Source organism: Bacillus rossius, chromosome 8 (assembly GCF_032445375.1).
Source record: "Bacillus rossius redtenbacheri isolate Brsri chromosome 8, Brsri_v3, whole genome shotgun sequence".
Lineage (NCBI taxonomy): Eukaryota > Metazoa > Arthropoda > Insecta > Phasmatodea > Bacillidae > Bacillus > Bacillus rossius.
The window spans coordinates 34647151-34663954 of record NC_086336.1 but is presented as its reverse complement, the minus strand read 5'-3'; the positions used below and the strand labels follow the sequence as shown (position 1 = coordinate 34663954).

General features: G+C 38.9%; 1 protein-coding gene across 1 annotated transcript in view; it reads right to left on the bottom strand.

Annotated features, from left to right (window-relative positions):
* The window catches only part of LOC134534729 (uncharacterized), an 83333-nt gene extending 67702 nt beyond the window's left edge, over positions 1-15631 (bottom strand). The window contains exon 1 of the mRNA XM_063373224.1: positions 15245-15631. The gene's annotated coding sequence lies outside the window, so the exon portion shown is untranslated. The remainder of the gene's footprint in view (positions 1-15244) is intronic.
* Positions 15632-16804: the final 1173 nt, after the last annotated feature.

Here is a 16804-nt window from a genome sequence, read left to right as displayed (position 1 = left end):
TACGCCATTAGGGGGAAAAAAATAAGTTGGAGGGGGGAATGGGGTGTACGTACACAGGCAGGACTCTCATTCCAGAGGAACGCCGCCATTTCCCGACTGCTGCGAGGTTATTTACTCCATGTTGCGCGCGCACGGTCCGCTGCTCCCTAGCGTTGGCGGCGCACCGTTACCGGACAATGTGCTTCTTCAAGTTCTCCTCCTACCTGCCGCCCCTTCCTCGCCAACCGTGGTGTTCCTTTCCTCCTGCCGCCGTCGGCTCCGCGCCACGGCCCGCTTGTCCAATCGACGCCCTCGGCGCCCGCTACGAAGAAACTTATCTTCACACGCTCGGCACATTCCGTCAACTAGGCCCCGACAAAGCCGTTCGCGTTCGGTTTTTTTTTTTGACGTGACAACGTCTAATAAATCGATTAACGCCGGCCGACTCATTGTCCCGTTACGCGCATTGTCCCGTTACGCTCATTGTACGCTTGCGCCGCATCTACCTCTATTCCAATCGATTGGAACAACCAATCGATTTGACTTTTTCGAGGCACGTTAAACTTGAAACACTCCCATTCGTTTCCTACTTTTCCTATCATCGTCCTATCCTTAACAGAATAACACAGATTGGAAGAAGTTAAATAGCAAACATGTATAAAAGTTATAGTTAAAATAATCTCTTCGTTAAAGTAATAAATATGTTTGAATTAATGAGTGCAAATAAAAGTAGATTTACCTATTAAATTGTAGATTTCATTTCACTCCTTCTTTGTATCCATAAAAAATAGTGATAATTCAATAAAAATGATTCAATTTTATTCATAAAAGTATGCAATCATTTCATCAATGTTTTGTTATGACGTTGTCACGTTAAACTATCGTCCGTAAACCGACTTTACAGACAACCAATATTTATTTTTAAGTAAAACTTCTTTGAGCGTGATGAGAGTAGCATTTTAAGGACGAATTTTAATGCAACGTTTTCGTGAAACATTGTGAAACGTTTCTAACGCGAAAAGGAAAAAGAATAGGTACCGTGGCCAAAGAGATTTAAAGAGAATACTATGCTATATACAGTACGTTACTGAGCTCGTTTTCGTTCTCTCTTTTTTTTTTGTGCGATGATTCATCCCCCCCCTCCCCCCCAAAAAAAATAACCGAAAGAGATATATGAACGAAAGAATAAGACAAATAGTGTGCGCTTGCACTTGTTTCGGAAAATAGATATGTACCCTGTACAGTTCCGCTGTGAACGCGTGAGCGTTCCTCCTTGTTCAACCAGCAGCATAGAGAACGATGTTGAGACAGTCCCTGCACTTCCCGCATAGATAGCGCTACCTGCTGTAAATTTATTTTTCGTTTAGAGATTTGGCGTGTTCCAAATGGCAGAATTGTTTGAAGAAACAGTAACACGCACAGTTTTTCTAATGTTGGCGGGTTCGAACTTTGGTTCAAAACATCCTTGAATTTGGTTTTCCCTGATATCAAGAATCCTTTAAAATATCCCCTGATGTGTTTGTGTGTTGCGGTGTCTAATAACCTCGTTGTCGAAGAGACGCTATAACAATTACATATGTCTGGTGAACCTCAGAAGGAACAAAGATTCGGTAAAACACACACACCATCTCTCTCTCCGTCTTTCTCACTCTCCCGCCCCAAAAAAAGACATGCAAAACAATCTGCACAGTTTTTTTTTTGCAGTAGGAGAAAAGCCGCACCAATTTCCCCTCCCGGGGGGTCGATAACAGGAGAAAGCTTAAGAATCGGAGGAATTCTCGCATGGCGTACCTTTCACCACAACCGACCTCCGGAATCCTAGAGCATGCTGGGACCGCCACCAATCCATTCGTAGTGCATTCCAGTAGAGCTGGCTTTTTTTTTTTTGAGTCCGCTGACTTCTGACAAGACATTCCTATCGACAACTGCACAACATATAAGGGGGTAGTATTTTTGCTTCCATAAGTCCGTGTTTTTACTCATCATTTTTAATAAAAACATATAACTATCGTTAAATGTTTATAAAGTGTTTTATAAATTCTATATGTATTTAATAGTTTTTAGAAACTAAAAGGCCAGTTTTTACATCACTCCTAGCATGACTTAAGAGCATGTAATCGTGTGATACATAGCTTTAAATTAATATTTTGTAAGTAGCCTTTGAAATGAGTTACTTATTTTTAAACATCAAACACAAAATCAATAAAAACTTAATATTTTAAAAAAACACGCAACAACTCAGGTGTAGGATTGTGAGAAAACCAATTTCTTATTGATTTATGAATGATATATAAACTATTAGTAATGCCCGACAAAGGCTACACACAGACTATTAATTAAAAACTGTATAAACGTAATTACATGCTGTTAGTTAATGCTATGTTTGATATAATAATATTAAGTATATAAAAACCATTAAATATATTCTTACTAAATGCATTAATGATTTTATAAAATATTGTGATGGTTATATTATTAATTAATTTACAATAATGAGAAAAAAACACGAAGCAAAATAAGCAAAATTGAAGCAAAATAATTTACAATACTCTACCTACTTAAATGAAATATAGTCTGACTTGCATTACTAGTTTGAGCTGACAACATTTTAGGTCAATTGTTGCCATTTTTAACACTTTTCTCGACTGGAATAAGCCACCTGGCAATAAATTAAGAATGCTTAGATCAGCTGGAATGGGCTATATTTTGAGTCTCTTGTCTATGACACTGGGGGGAGGGGGGGGACTGTCAACGAACGCTATGCATTTAAAGTAACTTTCCCCGGTTAGCTAACACGGTCGGGAAGAAGAGGGGAAAAAAATCCCGGAAATTAAAACTGCTATTAACAGACTCCCGAGGTAGAGCTCAGCTCGTAAACCAAAACGCGAGAGAATATTCTTCAGGAGGCGACACATGGCGACCGGTCAGTTGGCTGGCCAACTCATTGGCCACAAGCCAGTGAAATGCCCGGGGAAACCAAAACCCTTCCAACGTAACTGCTGGCGCTGTGGTCAGAACTCCTGTGTTCGTAACACCGTTAAAATGAACAGTTTAACCACTCAAGTTCTCAAAAGAAACGCTAGGACCATGTATTTTCCGCGAAATGATTTCCAGACCAGTGGAGGGTTAAACCCGCGTACCTACCATTGTCTTTTCTTTTTCATTTACATGCCAAAAAAGTGACAGCACACCAATAATTTATCCAATAATTTATCAAATCCAATAACTTACGCAAGCATGCCTTATTGCAATCTACTGATCGATAAGGTGATTATTTCGCGAAAAAAAAAATACACGCTCCTACAGCAATGCTGCATCACCTGAAATAACTGGCCAAATAAAAAACGTATTTTACGTAATAAAACTTCAACTACATGGATCGATCAGAAAATAAGAAGAAAACAAGTTTAAAATAACTTTGCCGAAATAAAATTCAAATGCTATGGTTGCAACCGGGAAGGGGGGGGGGGGGGAATAATACAGAGCAAAATAAAAATATTAGCACAACTTGCGTCACGTACGTACCGATAAAAACGCGCGTGCAAAATCTCCAAAACACACACCTTTAGAGGACAAGGTGTCTCTTTCTTGACATGCTTCGGCGAAAATCTAGACTTTGATAGCTAAAATTTCTTACAAGATCTAAATTAAAAATAAAGTCATTGCTGATGCTATTGTGGTGCCACATGAATCATGAGTGTTTTGTCCATCATGACGCGATATCCACTGAAGCTCCTGTCAAAAAAAAAGTGTGTCAGCTCAACTATTCATGTAATTCGTCTCACAGTACGAAAAATGGCTACAACTGTCACCCATTTTCTTAACTGTCGCCATGGGGAAGAAACTATAATTGCCAAGACTGAGACCTAGTTTTTGAACTAGCTATGGGTTCACCCACTACATAGTAGCTTTCAAAATATCTTACTAACATAGCTATTATCAGGCAAACAAACCAGTGAAAATCAATTTTCTTTACTATTTTGGGTACTACATATTTTGTAATGTGGCATACCAGAAATTTTGCATATCCTACTCATTTATATAGAATATATATTTTTATTACAAAACGGCATTAAGTGTTTTTCGCATAGCTTAAATATATTTTACTAAGCAATTAGTCGACTATTAGTTAAATTAACATTGTAAGTCTAAAACTTTGGATCCAAGGTTTTTTTTTTGTTAGTAGATATGGGCCCACCCCAACAGATAGCGTCACATGTCACGCAAAACATGGTTTCAGATTACACTGTAACGGTTGCACTTCTACATTTCACTGTCCTTTGCCAAACAACACGTGATGTTTTACGATAACTGACGAAGATGTTTACACGCACTGATGAAAGAACAACCGTGGCGGAAGAATACGTAAACAATTTGGTAATCTTTTTAAATTTTATTTTTAGAATTGACAAATTTTAAATACGCCGCAAGACACAGGCCATAACAGTATTTGGGAAGCGGTGTTTACATCAGAGGAGAAAGCTGTTGCTGTTGTGGGGACCAAAGGTATTGCGGAGTGTACGGCGAGGAGAGAGAGGGATACAGAGAAGCAGCGAAGGAGGAGAGGATGTTTACGAAGTGATAACTGCTCCGGAGTTAGCGTCTTCCAGTCGGAGTCAAGTCCCTCCCACGAGCGACTGAGGGCTGATGACCGCAGTAACAGTTAACCTTCCTCTCTCTCCCCCCCCCCCTCTAGATTCCAAAACACTCATCCAGCGGATGGTGCTTTTGACCTTCAGGACCGCGCGAGAAGCAGAAGAAAGCCTTGGAAGCCCGGAAAGGAGGCGGCGCACGGGATAAAAGGCGAGAGAGAAAGAGAGAGAGAGCGAAAGGGAAAAATATATATCAAACCACACTTTTCAAAGCAATTTGTCTTGGTTGAGCAATCCACGAAGTTTCTGCAGCCGAGAGGCTGAGAGAGAGAGAGAGAGAGAGAGAGAGAGAGAGAGAGACCTAGGGGTGACCAAAGTAACGCTCCCCCGTCCTCCGGGAAACCGTGGTCTCGTCTAACGGGCCATGAAAAACGAGAGACCGCTGCCTAGAGGGCCATTTTCTTTTTCTTTTTTTTCTCCTCATCCGCGCGGGCGTCGTATTTCACGTCCTCCTATCGCGCTGTTTCGTGAAAAGAAAACATTTGTAACATCCACCGCACGAAGAGGAAATTTAACAATGAAATACACCACCAAGCATGAGCACTCCTGGTTACGCATTACCAGCAGTTAGCTAGCTTGCGTTCGGAAACTAGCGTCGCAGCTACATTATAATTCATCAACCAGATTTTTATTAGTTGTTAGTATTTTTTATGTTTATCTAGAACGAAATTTAAAACTCACAAACATCGATCAAATATTGTAAAATACAATCCATGCGTTCGTGCACCGTCAGTTGGAGGAAACGCCCGAGAAAAGAATCGAACCAACGAAAACAAAATGAACTGATTTTCGGTGACCCAACGAACGAAAACTTTAAATATCTCATCTTCACGTCGCTTCAGGAAACAAATTATTTTTTTAAATTGTGCTTCGAAACGCATTTTAATAACTCTTCGGTCAAGGGGGAACCACGCAATGTTTAATCGAGAAAAGTAACAAAAAAAAAAAAAAGAATCTATCTAGATAAAATAATCGAGGTTATTTTATCGATATTTTTAATCGCTCTTGTTGAAACCGGGGCTGGAGCAGTTGATTGTCACGGGCGGGCGAGGGTAAGAGCGCACGGAGCTAACGAGCGCAGCGCGTGCGAGGCGCCTAGTCGACGGGCAGCTTTCCGGAAGCGGAGAGACGATAATGGCCTCCTCTAGGCAAGAGGGGGGGGGGAGGGGGACGGCGACAGCCCGCTTCGGCTGTCGTCGGCCGTCTCCGGTCGCGCTCGGGGGCCCCCATCCATGCGCCGCCGCCACCGCCAGCCTCTTTTGTTTATTCAGCGAGCAAGGCGAGCTCTTCTCTTCATCCCTCCCCCCCTTCCCTTTTTTTTTTTCCAACCAACAACCCTTTCTTCCTCCGACGGCTAAACATCACGATCTCGACAGCTGTTGACACGCGATTTCCCCCCCTTCGGGCGACGGCGGTTAAAACTTTACGGAACGGAATGGATTAAGGTTCGTAACGTTCCGTCGACACCGAAGTCATTAAGCCGCCTTCCCCCCCCCCCCCCTCCGTCTATACCCGGTCACACACACACACACACACACTGTGTGCAGAACTTCAGAAAAAAAGCCACGCGATTTGAAAACTATTGAATACATACGAGTGGCGTCTGTTTACTCTAAGGGAGGATGATTAGTTCTGTTTCTGCATTTCGTTTTTAAAATGTATTTTTAAAAGAGTGAAAATGGCTAAAACGGGTGTGTTTAGAAGAGTTTTTAGGCCTGAAACCCCGGTACAATTACTTGAAAGCACTCACACGACAAGAATTACACCCTCATGTATTTCAACTAGGGATGAGCCAATAAAATCCTTAAATCATCATATACAATTAAATCCTCCGTATTCAATATTCGAGGGAAACAACTAGAAGAAAAATATTAGACGAAATAAAGTAAACACTGATAACCTTTAAAAATTACTAGAACTGTTTTTTTCCTTCATCCCTAACCAGGTACCATTCCCGAAGATATTGTTATTTGAACATGTAACTAAATAAATCAAATTACAAAATGTATTGATTATGGAAATTGAGTTTGTGAAGATTTAAAGTCTAGGATGTTTCAACATCATAGGTAATAATTTTTCATTTATTTTACATCTTTAACTCTTTACACCTAGATTCGGTTTCGAGGGGCATGTTCGAAGTATTGTCTGGTCTTCGAATTCTGTATTCGGATTGGAGAAAATTGGGATTCGACGCATCTCTAATTACAACCAAGAAGTCGATCGACAGGAAAATATAATCGCTCCAAATAATCACAGCCACCAAAATCACACGGGAACAACAAAGCTATATCTGTATTGGCATTTCTTTTAAGTCACCAATCAAATTATAAATGCTTCAACGTCTCAAGGCGCATGGCACTCATTTCATTATTTATGAACCATATATATATGTATAGTCTGTGTCCCTTTACTCAATTTTGACCGTTCTCAAAAGCTGTACCAAATGGTCTACGTAAACTTCTGCAACTGTAAACAACTTCGGGTGTTCGTCACTGTTCGTAAACAAACACCACATGTTGCTTTGCAAGCTATGTGTGGGAAAGCAGTACCACTGGTTGTGACAACCAACCGTCCAATCACGTGACCAACGAATCTAGAGCGCAGCCCAGCCTCAGTGACCTACATAACTTAGCATAAATGCTGATTATGAACGACTCACAGCACGACCAACTTCTGGAACAAAGAGCGCTTACAACACAAGAAAGAACGAAGCCGGTTCGACGTTGTAGACATAACTTTCTTGCCGGTGAAATACAAGCGATTACCTTCGAGTTAGATCTCAGGACGCATTGTTTATTTAAACACGACCATGAAGTGGAAGAATTCGCTACTTCGTTGAAGAACGCGAAACTTGGGCATCTGGTCATCACACTGAGAAAATTGGGCGTAGAAAGTACAATCATGCGTATACATTACATTCTAAACTTTAGTTATAACAATTCCACGAGATGCGTAGTAACAAGCCACATATGTATGAGTACTGAAATTTGTTTGTTACAGCCTAATTTTTTTTTGTTAAGTGCAGTATCCAACTAAATGTAAGGAAATGCAGAGACAAACCAGACTAAACAAATCATTTGTATAGGTAATGATATTTTATTAATGTTGTAAAAATATAACAGCAACTAAAAATCCGTACAGCCAGGAAACAATTGAACTTACTATACTTGAACTAGGATTTTACCACTGAATGCATAATGGGAAAACTGATGTTTCATAAACTCAACCGAAATCAGTTAAGTACTTACATATGGCGATAGCCTGAACTCGCGTCAATCAGTTGCACGTGATTGAACCCACATATAACCTGTGTCACAAACGTACCAACTAGCGTGACAAGTTGTCACGTCTTTTACACTGAAAGAAAAAAACATATAGCAAGAAATGGAATACACTGTATGTACCACGTATGTGTGTCTACATGTTTCTTTCAGCCAGTGTGTTTGACTGAATGTGTTTCTCCCTGTTGTATGTTTCTCTCGATTATTGCGTGTTTCTGTATATGTGTCTCTTTCATTCGGTTAACGTTCTGTGTTGTGTTTCTTTCTGTTGTGCATTCCTCTGTTCTGTGCATTTTGCTTTGTTCTAAGTGTTTCTCTATTTTGTATGTTCCTCTCTGTTTTTTCTCCCTGTTGTTGTGTGTTCCTTCTTGTTTCTGCGTGTTTGTGTTTCCCCTTGTGCCTGTGTTTCTATCTGTGTTGTGTTTATATATTTGTTCGTGTGTTTCTCTCAGTTTCTGCATTCTATGCATGTTTCTCTCTTTGTCTGTGTATTTCTCTCTCTGTTATTTGTTTGTGTGTAGTGAGTTTCTCTCTATCGTTTGTTTATGTGTGTGTATGAGAGACACTCGTGGCGCCGCGGATCAAGTAGTCACCGGGACCTGCAATGTCTCCCGTCTATCGGCTGGAAGCATCTACTGGCTAGAGAGAGCGCGAGATTGTGGTAGGTGGTTGATGGCCTGCTTGGAGGAGGAAGGGAGTGGGTAGGAAGAGAGGGAGATGGTGAAGGAGGGGGGGGGGGGCAGGAGGTCAGGCCAGGCGGCGCCGACACACACGTGTTAGGAATGCTCGCTCCACCGCGCTCGCAGGCTTTCCCTCCTCCCACGGAGTCGACCCGCCGGCCCCAGCCCAGTGCGTCACCTGTGCGCGTGGCCATTCTCGCGAGCAAGGGAGTTCACTTACTGACGACCATTTCATGAGCCATAGTAAGTATCCTCAATTGATTTGCTAATACTATTTCGGGTTTTTGTACAAAAGTTTAAATAACGTCTTAACATAACCACATCTAATCATTTATAAACAAATGTTTTTTTTTCTACTACTACACAAGTCCCTATTTAATGTTTTTTTTATTAACTTGAAGACAATTGTTTTTATGTGAGTCCTAGCATGTACTGGAAGCATTATATCATGTGGTAGGTATGCAGTTTCGGGTTAACCGTGCGTATACGTAGTCTTCGTCTTCAGACACTTTATTTTTAGTGTATAATTTATAAAATAAAAAAAAAATATTTTTTTTTTCGGAACCATAGAAAGTCAGGTTTTTCAGGGTTTTGGAAAAACCTATTTTATTGATTTATGATGAAACAAAAATAACTATCGCACAAGCGATAGTGATAACTCTTCGTGCATGAACGGGATATTTCGTACAAAAAATCTAAGAACATGTAAAAATAAAGTTACAATTAAGGAACAAAAAAAAAGTAAAAATTACTAAGTGTCACCGCTGAGAGTAGTGAGCATATTTTTCATGTGCGTAATCTAAACGTTTCTAGCATTTCAAAAAAACAATAGTCAATCTGAAGACACTAAAATATATTAAGAATAAGTAGCAAGAACCTTTACTCCCCCCCCCCCTCTTATCAATTGGTCAGTCGTTTAGGCCTATGATCAATACTCTGCAACAACAAATTCGTTTACATCAATTTTACTTCGACATGAATATCATTATGCAATATATTATAAAAAAACGTTGCACGCAAAATGTGAGCCACAAACTTTAAATCTAAGAAAAAAGGTTATTTAATGACTTCGTACTACTAAAATTCACTTAACTAAAAATTATGTTAACGTGACTTGTAAAAGATGGGTATTTTTTTTATTTTTTAAAGTATAATTACTGATAATTCATCAATGTTTCGGCTAGTGTTCACTACATTACGAATTGACTGATTCCTCCTGACTAGCGGCCACACAACCAGATAAACGAGTTTTTAAAAAAAACAGTGGGGTGGCACCAGTTAAAAAAAAAAGACACACAAGCTAAGAGCAATTTCGTCAATTAGTCTGGGGAACCCCAGGGGAAACAACTGGAACGGGCATTGGTTTGTCGTTTCAGTGTCGCCAACGTAACGAAGGGCGTAACGAACAGTCGCTAATTCCCAGAGTCCATGCATAATTCTTACAGATGTGGCGGCGCGGTGCTTCGGTTTCGGGACCGCTACGTAAATTCAATTAGAAGCGAGGCTGTCTCCGGTGATTTGGGGGGAGGGGGGGAAGTAGGGAGGGAGAGAGATGTAAACAAAAAAAGAGATGTTTGGCCGCGCGCGGTATGGCCACTGGCCAGCTGGCCTCGTGAATTACAGTTAACACGTCAACCACAAGGACACGAACTTCGGCCACCGGGGTCTTACGCATCGATTACCAAAAGAAGAAAAAAAGCCTATGCGGACTAACGCATTAGTAACTTTTTTTATTAACTAGCTGATCAACCCGTGCTTCCTTACGGCAGTCTGCAGGCAGAACAGAACACTCATTGGGAAGGCCATTTCCACGCTTCGGACACAAAAAAAAAACCTTAATCAATTCTTGAAAATCAACTTATAAAACAAAAGATAAAACAGGGAAAAAAATGCAAACCAAAAACGCCATCTTGGACTCAACGCCTTCAAAAACGCATTCATTTGACCAATGCTGTGTCGATATGACGTAAAAATGATTACAGAAAGACTAGATTATGATGCCAAAGCGAATAAGTCATCAACAATGTAAAAGTCGTTGCGATGAAGAAATAATCAACGATGTTATAGCCGTTGGCAAGAGACGAAGAAAGCATCATCAACAATGCAACAGTCGTTACCATGGAGATTAAAGAGAAAACGTCAAAAATCGCTAAAATAAAAACCCGACAAATTTCTAAAAAATCTTTTTGAGGTGCAAACGAGAAAACCCCCCAGATAATTCACGTGCCAAATTTAACGGCTCTGTTCTCTTTTATTAATGTAGATTTTTTATCTTTTTTTGTGGGTGGCGAAATTACGACGATACTACAATCGCATTAGATATTCAAAATGAACAATTTAACATAAATAACCTTGGGTCCGATATAGATCTTAGGCCTGCCATAGTAAGACAGTCATAAACCTAACGTTTTAATCTGCAAGATTCGGTCGACCTTAAAAATAAACTAAGCGCATTGAAAATGTTTGGGACTACCTTTAACTGCGTAATCCATCAGTTACATAATTACATAAAAATTAATCACTTTTTAAATAAAAAAATATTAGTAAGCAATAGTTGACTAAATTATGTTGAGAGTTTTTAAGTAGGATTTATTTTCTCTGTTTGAGTTACTATGTTTTTATGCAACGTATACAATTTTTATTTAGAAGGTGCAAATAACTTTTAAGTTTCATATTGCCACCAAGTTAACGTTTAAGTAACGTAAATACTTAACTACTTGTATAAACTAAAAAAAAAAAACTAACATTCGCGCAAAGATTAGCAAGCTATGTTTTATGTGCCGTATATCATGTACAAAAATATCCAATTGTAAATAAAAAATTATTATTAATTAGTACTGCACTGACTCTCAAAATAACGCTTCTTGTAAAACTAATCTCTCCTATTATGCGTCGTAAATATTGTCAAGAACATTTATCTACAAGGAGAAGCAGAAGGCAACAAGCTAATCCTCGCGGTCAGAATTATTGCCTATACACCACAAACAGCTGTATGTCTTACCATTTCAGTGTGATGCCTATTTTTCTGTTTTGCTTAAAAATGTACATTAATATCTAGAATACAACTTAAGCACTGTGTTTGCATTCGCCACATGTCAAAATTAACACTTTTGTGAGCCTAGTAACTAGAATAATGTACTAAATTTAAAAAAATACTTAAATATTTAAGCCCTCTTACTACGTCAAATCGTCAAATTAGCACGTCAGAAATAATATTGAGCGGCTGCCAATACAAGTATTCACCATAAACGTCCCAAGATCTCGAACTATTTCCGATAGCTCGCTACCAAAATGCAATGACATGAATGAATGTAGTGACGCGCAGCGCTGGCATGGGCTTTACCAACAGTTGTGCTGTGATGACAACCAACAGTTAGCGCTTGTCTGACAGACAATCAATTCTTAGGACACATGTTAATATTAAACGTATAACAAATAGCAAACACCTGCTTAACGACACGTAAAACTTTCTTTTGTTACAGAACAGGTTCTAGCTCGTCTAAACAACAATTAACTTCAAAGCGGATTAAAACTAGGAGGGAAAAAACGACGGCACTATAACCTATAATAAAAAAAACCAGAATTAAAATCAACCAGGTTCCACAAACCAAGCTTTTTTTTTAACGAACGTTCGTTTGAAATTGAATTAGTACAAAATCGTTTCAAATATTGCATTTAAAGATAAGTTCCTACTGGCACTAATTAAAAAAACGGCCATGTTAAAAAAACTGACAACAAAATCAATAACTTAAAATTTAAATGTTGGGCATTAACTTCAAAAGTAACGGCAAACAAGAACAAATTACTATTCAAACTTTCGAGGAATCGGTGTTGCCTTTGTCTGCTTGAAGCTTGTACGTTCTCATTCGTTTTTCCGCTCCTGCATCTATTACATAATTAACCCAACTCTGAATGCCCTAAAACATGGCTAGTAATCTCTTATTTTCATTAAAATAAAAATAAAAATTGCCTGGCAATGCAGAATTTTTAATTTTGTCAAATATAATTCGTTAATTTACACTCATATATGGAACACTGGAACACTAAATATAAGTGTTTAATTTTCGTTAAATAAAGTATATACATAAAAAACGATAATTTTAATTAGACAAATAATTTTTAAAAATGATTCTTTGTTCGAGCACTTACCTCTTAGCCTTATCTGCTTAGCTGCTTATCTAATCTAACATGTTTTATCTTTCAAGTTTTATGGCAATTGTGATGTATTACAATCATATTCATTTAAACAAATATTTTCCTCCGCCAATGCCAATTAAGCAATAGAATATGCCATTTAATTATATAATATTACTGCGATCTCTTAATCCGGATCCAATATGTCTAAAATTGAATTTTTGTAAAAAAAAATTGGGAAATCTTAATTAGGCACGATCGCAACATTAAATAATCTAATTTTAAATTATTTATCTCACCTCATACAAGTTTAATTTTTACATTTTATTTCTAATGCATTTTCTGTTTTTCTTCTTCATTAATATTGTTTTTTTTTTTTAACCTGTTACCAAACTCTTTGCTGATTTTTCTAGTCAGGGTGTCATCTGCATAATGTTTTTTTTTTTTTTTTTAATATTTAACAGATGGTTAACCAAAAAAATATTTACATTTTTAATATGTAGTTTTTATTTTTATTTTTGCTTGCCATCGCTATTAGCTATTAGCGTTTTACTAAATTACCACTCGAAATGTATCAACGAGGGACTTAACTAAAAGCAAATCGTAAAATAATAATAATATTATTATATTATATTCTGAAGCCGGAATTACAACAGTCCGTTGCCTCCGTACGTCTGTCCGTCATTCACGTGACCTACAGATGTCCAGAAAATTTGATTCGTCCGTCGGAAGTTTGAAACTTCATACTTTTGACGGATGGAAGAATGAAATATAATATCCATGTCATCCAGGATTTTGCGTGTCAAATATTATTTACGTATAATATTATTTACATTAAAAGTTATTGGATTTTATTTGTTTATCTACTTCGATAATTATTTTATCACGTGCGTTAAAACACAATTTAAAGGCTGTTTTTGAAACAAAATTTGTACGAGTCACAAAAATTTAATTACCTACGCATTGTAACTGAAAATGTTTGGATAAATACTTACCAGAGTAAAAAAAAAGAGTTATAAGTGCTTAGCTTAAATGAGTGTTTAACTAACCTAATTACACAAGAGAAATTTTCTCACCAGTTTTTAGCGTTGAAATGGATAAATATTACGACGGACTGAGGTTGCATATCACTCGGGGACGAACGGACTATCAGATGACGGTCGGACAGGCGACGGACGGACGCGACGACTATTGTAATTCCGGCTTGTTTGGAACACAACCTCACAAAATATGAAAACATACTTCGGTTGTTAAAGTCAATGATTTTTCTCAAAGATTAACAAAATGGGATTTACCCATCGACACAAGATGCGGGACAGATATAGAGCTCAGCGAAAACAAAATAAGCTTGTGTTTAACGACAGTGAAGTGCGGTGGTTGGGAAACTTTACTGTGGGCAATTTCAGTCGACGAATTTGATCGTTTGTCCCGCGCGTAATTAAATTTGAAAGCCCATAAACAGGAACGCGCCCGCTCTGAGAAACCCTGTTAAACTTTTTATCGTCGCGTTTCATCTTTTTGCCATTTTATCAACACCGCCCTCTCGCCAGTCGATTCTTATCCGGAGATCTGCGCACGATCAACAACCCGCCAATTGCGACTCCCAGACGGAACACACGAATACGGGGAAAACCACAACCCTTGCGTTGTTGACCAATCTCCGACCAAGGTGGGCTGATACGAACTTCAGCTCTCAAATCTGCGTTACTCAAGTCGCTCACACACGAAGGACTAACGTTTTGCCGGAATCACAACAAAGTACCAAAGATTTGCAACTGCAACAAAAAACCCTTAACTCATTATTGAGCGATAATCAATAATAATTTCGAATAACTTCTATATTTGGACGTCAAAAAATCGCGAATACGTGAAAAATAAGTAATGGTACTTACACATTGCAGGCGTAAGTATTAGGCACGATATATATACATACACACACAAACATATTTACGAGGATTTAAAACGCAGGTGTTGAAATGAAAAGTGTCTCACTCACGGTCCATTCGCTGGAATAATTATCGGAATGAATTTTCCTACGTTTGTTTCGTTCTTTTAATCACGAAGCGCAATCAGCTTACCAACCACAAAGACAAGTCTATTTTCAAGCATTGGCGCTTTCCGGCTTAGTAATGAGGTGCGCGACACGACAGCTGATGACAGCGATGCGAAAACGCACCCTACGTACAAGTTCCGCTGTACTTTCGACACGGATAATTACGTGGCACAACCTTTATCCAACCACAATTCGCTTTCTGGCAGGAAAAAAAAATTAACTGATCATCATAAAGAAAGTAATTACAAATTAACACACACGGAAGATAATTAAATAAGAATTACGCGTTTTCACCTGTGTTTAAGTTATTCAGCGTACGCTATTTAAAAGCCACATAGGCCTACAGAAAATGTTATTTGCACAAAAACCGTAATGAAATTTATGATCAACTGGCATGAAAGGACATGTAACTACAATTGCAAAAAATAATACAGCATAGTATAAAATTATAGTATTTCTACTCACCCAAAAATAAATTATCCTTCTTGAAGCAAACGGTGTTAGTATCCAATGGCACAATAAAAAAAAAACTAGGACGGATAAAACACCACACGTTATTCTTCCTCTTCAGCACAAATCACTATCGGTCTCCCACAGCATGAGAAAAAAAAATTAGTGCCCTTAGCGACCACCGGGCAAATGATAACAGTGGAAAAAAAAATAAAAAAAAAGTTTCAGAAGGGCTGTCGACGTCCAGCCAGCCGCGCTCTCGGTGACACAACCATCCACGGTCGAATCCGACTAGCGACTCCCGTCCCCCCGACAGCGCCGCGGAGTCGCAGGCTGACCCACTTCGACCCTAGCGGCGGCTGTCGGAACTACGTGCTCGCGCCCGCTCGCCCGCTCGCCTTCCACCATTTCGCTGCGAACCAGGCACACGTCTGCCGTCTCCCTCCCACTTCCCCTCCGGTGCCGCCCCTCCCCCTCCACCCTCCTTCTTCTCAGCCGAACACGCGCATGCACGCACGCGCACGGGAAAGTGACGCCTTGACGCGGGAGACGTCACATCCCTCCTCCTCTGCAACAGTTTTCCACGCGTGGCTTTTCCTTCGTGTGCGTTCCACTGCTCGCGGGTCAATTATGACGTAAAAAGAATGTATATGTTACGAAAATAATTCTCTACCCGGAGGTATACGATACATTTTTTCATGAAACAGAGTCGTCCCCAGTAGCAGTAGGGTGAGTATTTCACCTGAAGTTATGTAAAATATGCGATAACTGGGTGATGGCAGGATGTTATTAGGGTATTTAAGTGATGCTAAGTGAGCTGCTACAAAGCGTGGAATCAAAAACCGCAAAGGCGGTGATGCATGTTGCTGATCTGAGTAAAAAAAAAAATTTTTTTTTTTTTGAATTCCCTCTCCCGTCCTATCCACTTGTCAGCGAAATAGAATCCTGTATTGGCCCACTATGTCCATGATTACAGTGGTATAAACCACTATGTTCGGCTATTATAAATAACGAATATAAGCATGACCAATATTGTAGGTACAGAACAGTTCGTGGACATGATTTGAAAACTTGCTCTCCTGTTACGTGACATTATGTGACATGGTGTCTTTTACCTCTGGGTTACACAGTTACAAAAAGGAAGTAATTAGATGAGCTAATATGAAACAAAATACTACATAGTTCGACGAGAATTGTACGTCTGGAAAACCTGAGAATCCATTTAAAAGTGTTTCGAGTAAAGCCTACGCAGAATTAACCTTAAGATATTAGTTTTTTTAGACCAAACATTCAGATTATTACCCCAATATTGTGCTTAAACTATATATAGACCAAATAATAACGTGAGGTAGGCAGCTTTTTAACATCTGCGCATTGACCAATCATTGACTTATTATTTCCCTGAAGAATTGTCAAATTCAGCTGTTGTAAACAATGTCACTATTTGTTTACATTTGGAATTCAAACAGGCTTAGTTTTATAATTATTCAATACACAGTATGTAGTCAAACAGCATAAGCTAACTACTGCATTTAATGTTATTTAATGTACTAGACAATAACTACTAAAAACTTT